Source organism: Megalobrama amblycephala, linkage group LG15, assembly GCF_018812025.1.
Source record: "Megalobrama amblycephala isolate DHTTF-2021 linkage group LG15, ASM1881202v1, whole genome shotgun sequence".
Classification (NCBI taxonomy): Eukaryota; Metazoa; Chordata; class Actinopteri; order Cypriniformes; family Xenocyprididae; genus Megalobrama; species Megalobrama amblycephala.
In genome coordinates, this window is record NC_063058.1 from 16,802,928 (window position 1) to 16,809,658 (window position 6,731).

The following is a 6,731-nucleotide window of genomic DNA, read 5'->3' on the forward strand; positions in this document are numbered from 1 at the left end:
AAAATATTGAATTAGACTTAGGACCAAAGCAGGTGACAGTCAAAAGAGATTCAGAGGTGCTGAAGTGTGCATATGCACGCAAGTGTGGGTTTGGTAACTACAATCACACTTGGCTACAGCGTTGTTCTCCACAGTAAAGGTTAGTGACAGACTGGTCCCCAGTGCTCCAAGCAATCACTGCAAAGGTGTCAGAGAGGAGATCTTCTGCATATGAGTTACCACGGCTGGGGCTTGCCCTCACCAGAACACTGTGGTGAAATTAGCATTTAACACTGTTTAAAATTTAAACATATGTATTATTAATTTGCATATACATGAGTGAGAATTTGTTAAAGAAATCTGTTAAAGGAATATTACAGGTTACAGGTCATCTGAGCAAAATGTTATATGCTTGCCCAATGGATATCCACTGTAACTGTCAACACGTCATTTGTTTGATTTTCCAAACCGAGGTATGTTTTTTTTTTTTTTTTGTGGTAATCAGTGGTATATAGACTAACTATTACTAATCCCAGCATATTCCTTTAAAGCATTATTAGAAGAAATCATGTGATAGTTTCTTATCTCACCTAGATGCACTGTTCAAAGAAAACGGGTCCAACGACGAAATTGTTAAGGGATAATGGATAAGGGATAAATTGTTAAGACCTGAAATTACTGACATTGACTGTAAGAGACAATATACAGTCTTTATATTCTAAAGTTTAACTCATTGTCTCACAACACATGGACCTTCAAATTATATCTTTACGAAACATGCACATAACACCCTGTATGTACATTTTGTGATACACAACCTCTAGGAAGCTGCACCATGATTCATAGATCTTAGACTAATCTCTGTGTGATTAGACTGACATCTTTGACACAAAGAGGAATGACGGGTTGTCAGTCACTTCACGTTATTGCATGCCAAGTCACATTATAGTGGCTCTGAGGACCTGGCACCGGCGGGTGAAGCCCGTCATTCCCCTCAGCGGCATCCACTTACACTCCAGGTGCCAGCACCGAGAGGAAGCAGGCTGCCCACACAGCCTGCCACCCTGCAGGGAAGAAATAGCAAGGGAGGCGAGCATGTTAGCATGTGGAAACTGTCTACCCTGTCTTCTCTTCTGCATTGCCTGTCACTACAGTATACCATATCACACAAACATACCTATCAAGACAAGAACAGATCTGACTGGACCCTGCTGAGATCATCCAGATAGATACAATGCATAGATGAAGGTTAATATTGCCATGGTTATTTGAAACTTTCACAACATTTGTGGCATTGGCGTTCTATGAGCTAGTAGGTGTAAAACTGAAACAAGTTATAAGATCATTGCTCTAATGCCTTTAAAGCTCTAAGGGCTGTTTCACATTGCACACGAACACAGTGCTGAACTTAAAGGGTCAGTTCATCCAAAAATGAAAATTCTGTCATTAATTACTCACCCTCATGTCATTCCGAACCTGTAAGAGTTCATCTTCGGAACACAAATGAAGATCTTTTTAATTAAATCTGAGAGCTTTCTGTCCCTCTATTGACAGCCTATGCAACTACCACTTTCAAGCCTCAGAAGATAGTAAAGACATCATTAAAGTAATCCATGTGATTCCAGTGGTTTAATCTCAATTTTATGAAGCAAAATGACTTTATTTGTGCAAAAACAAAAAAAAAAAAAACATAATGTACCACTTTATTAACAAAATATGAATCTCCAAAGAATGTTCACATGCAGCAATGTCTGCTCTTGCATCAACAACACACATGTATCATGGTGCTCTAGTGAAGGCTTGTTGAAGATTAATATTTTGTGGTGAATTATGTATTTTCGCGCAAACAAATCACTTGCGTTGTTTCATAAAATCGAGATTAAACCACTGGAGTCACAAGGATTACTTTTATATCTTTACTATCTTTCTGGGGCTTGAAAGTGGTAGTTGCGTAGGCTATCAGTGGAAGGACAGAAAGCTCTCAGATTTCATAAAAAAAGATCTTTATTTGTGCTCCGAAGATGAACGAATGTCTTACGTGTTTGGAACAACATGAGGATGATGACAGAATTAACATAAAATGCACTACAATTTCACCTATGATGACGGGCTTGATTTAAGTTTCAGTTCTATTTAGTTTTATTTACAATTAGCTGTAAATATGGTCCCCCTTGTTATGTAAATTATATTTTATGATGATCATTTTGTAATAAGTCTCAGTGACCCACTCCAAATTTGATAGTTTTATAGTTGATGACCATTATTACTACTGATACTGTTCTGTTCTGCTCACACAGTAGTGGTTTGCAATGAGTTGTGCAGGAAAGAGTTATCAGACATACCAGTTATCAGAGAAGGACTGAAATACTGAGTTTTTATTGTAATATAACAATTGCTATGGGTTTCAACTTTCCCAATGGAGATGCAGGTGACAGGCTAGCATCAGATGTAGTATCCCAGTCTTCTGAAAAGCCCTGCACTCCTTGTAACATTGAATTCAGTCTGTGCATTAGGGTATAAATAAACACTTCAATGATCTTTTGAAATTCATATAAAGTTGAAAGAGGGAATTACATATCACGAGAGCAGTGAAATAGCTAACCGTGTGCATCACATTCCATCAAACCATCACACAAGAATAAAAACAGTCTAGTCTTGCAGAAGGAATGTAGCATGCCACATAGCCTGGTTCAACAGAACAGCGTTGGAGGGAGATTTTCTGCTCAATTTTAAAGCATGCTGCTGGGAATTCTTCACAAAAGGTGTTTGGAGAAGCTCTCTGAGGGATTGCAGCAGAAAGGACCTGAAAATTGACTAGCGAAAGTTGGGAAAATGGTGTGAAAAAGTCAAACACCAAGGCCCACAAAATGAGCAAAATCTGTTCGGCACATTTTTAATACCTCTCCGCCAAGAATATACAGCAATAATCATGGTACAGAGGATTTCTTTTGGAAATAATTACTAGATTTATTTTCCATATATGAGGTTTAGCTTATATGTTTAACCTCTCTGGAACACTACACTCTAAAAAATGCTGGGTTAAAAACTACCCAATTTGGGTTATTTGGCAACCCAGCACTGGGTCAAAATTGGGTAAACCCAGCGTTGGGTTGTTTTTACCCAGCTGTCTGGGTTAAATGTTTCACCCAACATGCTGGGTTGTTTTTTATTAAACTCAACTATTGATTAAAAATTACTATATTGCTGGCTTAAAATATACCTAAAATAAAAATCAGACAGAATTACTTGAGTAACAACACAGGCAACAGTAATAACTAAAAGGTGAACATTTATTAAAGCTGCAGTCCGCAACTTTTTTTGGTTAAAAATTATCCAAAATCAACTTTTGAACAAGTACATAACCAGCCAGTGTTCAAAACTATCTAATTATCTTGTCTCGATTCACAACAGTAAGCTTGTAATAATGTTTTATAATAAGAGCGACATTGAGGATTTCCGCGGGAAATTTGAGCATGCAGCAGTTCGTAAGTGGGTCATTACATCACGTCCGTAAACAAAGGAAGGAGTCCTGTCGAGAGGCTAGTCAGTTACATCATGTGAGGATGCTGCCGGTAGCGGCACATTTATAGCCTTTTCTCACAGCAGCTGAAATAATTAAACTAATAATTTTGATGGCGGATTGTAATCCAGAAAGATCCAAATGACAGTCATCAGTGACAGCTGGAGATTCAGCCGTAGCCAAAAAGCAAAAGACTTGGACTGTGGAGTGACTACAGAAATTGAAATCTACAGGTAAGGCTAATATACACATAGTCACGCAATGCTGATGTTGTTAACAATAACAATTTGAGAACAATATAACAGTAATAATCATTTGCACGGTTTGGCATGATCAGAGCTAAGCGATCATTAGATTTAATCATCATTGGCAGCGTGATTTATTGTAGGCCTGATGCTTTTTTCCTCAGTTGGTCAAAACAAAAATGGCAGACATGTTACTTACTTGTTCAGATGATATTTTCCAGTGAAAATTCTTATATTGGTCATACTTTCAAGATGTAGAATCTGTGATTCTGAAGTACAGTATCCACACCGGTGTAGTGACTGACAGCAAGCATTAGATTCATCCGCGCTGACGAGCTGTGCCGAGGCACAACGCACGTACATATAACTGTTCCGCATATGACTGCAATCGCATGTTTCAAACAGAGATGGCGACAAAGAGGAAAAATTGCGGACAGTAGCTTTAATAAGAAAGAACACCCAGGAATGCACAAAAATTATAGACGAGTTAAAACAACGTGAAACAAACAAGTACATCTGAGTACAAATGAGCAGAAAAGAATGACATCTCAAATATACAGCTTTTACCGTTAAATGAAATAGGCCTATTTATAACTTGCGTTTGAAAACAAATTTGACCATATTTCGCTTTTCTTTTTCTCATGCCAACGAACAGACTATGTCCAAAACTCACTGCAGCCCATTTTCAAAGTTCCCTCTCCTCTCCGCTTCAATTAGTTTTCTTTCCGCTGTTCAGCGGAGGAGCTGCGAACCTCAGACCGCTGCTTTGTGTATGTCAAAGCTGAAAGATATTATGGCAGGTTCCTTATAACCTGCACATAAACAAACAGTACACAGTTCTGAGAACATATTTTAACATCCAAACTAATAATATTAAGTATTACAACAAATAAAAATCAGTTTATTCAAGACGTTTCCATCATGCGAGAGGACCGATGCTGGCCGACACATTTAGCTGACATCTCATCCCTGTATTTTGCATTGCATTAAATAAAATGTCTTACAGCACTGTAGAGACGTTATAGAAGAAATAAAGTATATACAAACCTTTATTTTACCGAAGTAAAGCACCAATTGAGATCTGCTGTCTCCTGACGAGGATGCAAAAAGCCTGCGTTCTGCGTAACCCAACAGCTGGGTTGCTATAGTAAGCCACCGTTGGGTTGTTGCGTCGGAGGGCAGGTGGGGATGGGTGTATTGTTTCAAGTGTCAGTGAGATTGACCAGCCTCTAACCCAACGGCTGGGTTACACCAAAGACTATAGATATAGAAAGATGGTTCACTCTTATTAGTTATGAATGGGAGAAACTGCAACACGCAATATGGCGGAATATGCCTCGCTTCTAAGTAAATGATTGATAGGGACTTTGAAAATGTGAAAGGGACTTTGGTTCAAAAAACTACCCAACCATGGAAAAAATAACCCAACAGGCTCAACCAAGCATTTGGGTAGAAAAAACAACCCAGCGTTTTTTAGAGTGTAATAACATTTGGGTAAAATAGGTAATACTCAACAGACAAGACTGGCCCTCTGCCTGCACTGAATGGTCATCTCGCTCCTATGCATCACAGGTATGGGGAGCAGGTTGCTTGGGCTGATAGAAACCATAAATCAGAGCTCCTGAAGGGAACAGATGCTGAGAGCATGTGGGAATAATTTCACAATTTAGCCATAATTAAAATTCACCTTAGCACGGCTCTGCCACTTATCAACTGATTATTTCCTTCTGATTCAATATCGGTCTTCTTACAGGGCTCCCGGCATCTGCCCTGCTGACCTTTCCTGCACTAGTTTGTTCAAGACATTTCACATGAACACATATTCCCACCTTTTAACATCACATGAACAGATGATCAACAACACAGTAGGGAGTTAAGCTGTGTGTAATGACTCCTGATGTATCTCTCTATGGTTTGCCCTGTAATAACCAACGCACTGTGTTTCTAACCCCTTCTGAATGACCAGATAATTTTTTTAACATTTATTCTCTCAAAGGCCAGCTTCTTTTAAATGCTTTAATACCATTCTGAAGCAACATTGAAGCAACAGTTTTTTGTGTTGCTCAAAGCCTCAATACTCTTCAGAAATGCTCTAGTGTTAAAGGGGGAAAAAATCTGTAGCAATGCACCAATTTTTAAATTCTGTCCGATATTTGATAATTGATAATCAGGTAATTATTTTCATTTTATGTCCGATAACAAAAGTTTTATTAATTAAATATCCAAATATCCAATATCATCATAAATCCCTACAAAGATGCTGTTGATTTTTTTTTAAATACTTTTTTCAATCTAATCAATTACAGGAAATTCAGAGTAAATAAACTGAATGAATCACATACTCCATCAATACTTGCTGAGAAAAGCCTCCAAATTCCAAGACTTTACATTATTGTGGCTGACAAAAACACTGAACAGACATTACAAAACATAGTTTTAGAAGTCAACATTGCTCATTATACTTCTGGACTGTAAACCTGTTACATGTAGGTGTTGTAGAGACGAGGAGAATACAGAAATCCACAATGAATGAGTGTTTTATTAAGCAACGGAAGCAGACAACCAACCATACACATTAACATAACAATAAGAACGGACCAGGAGTGCTAGGAGTGAGTCCAACTCAGGGGTAGGCAAGTTCGGTCCTAGAGAGCCACTGTCCTGGAGAGTTTAGCTCCAACCCTGAAAAAAACCTTCAGCTGCCTATGCCTTAGTAATCTTGAAGAGCTTGATTAGCTTGTTCAGGTGTGTTTGATTAAGGTTGGAGCTAAACTCAGCAGGACAGCGGCTCTCTATGGCTGCGTCCGAAAACCTAGGTAGCTGTCTTGCTGCCTCGCTATCTTATAAGAGAATGACTTGTACGGCAGCATTTGTGCATGAAGGTACCTTACGAAATTGATTTCGGACAGACTTCTATGGCAGCGTAACAGTTTAATGATCTACAGCAATATAGTGCGAGCTTTGGTGAGAACTAAACAAATATTTAA

The 6,731-nt window shown here is 38.5% G+C and overlaps 1 long non-coding RNA gene across 1 annotated transcript; it reads right to left on the bottom strand.

Annotated features, from left to right (window-relative positions):
* Positions 1-4,179: 4,179 nt before the first annotated feature.
* Positions 4,180-5,892, bottom strand: LOC125248059. The gene is made up of 4 exons (XR_007180228.1): positions 5,432-5,892; positions 5,260-5,339; positions 4,792-5,002; positions 4,180-4,556 (listed from the first exon to the last, which is right to left on the bottom strand). It is a non-coding gene; the product is annotated as an uncharacterized LOC125248059 (long non-coding RNA).
* Positions 5,893-6,731: the final 839 nt, after the last annotated feature.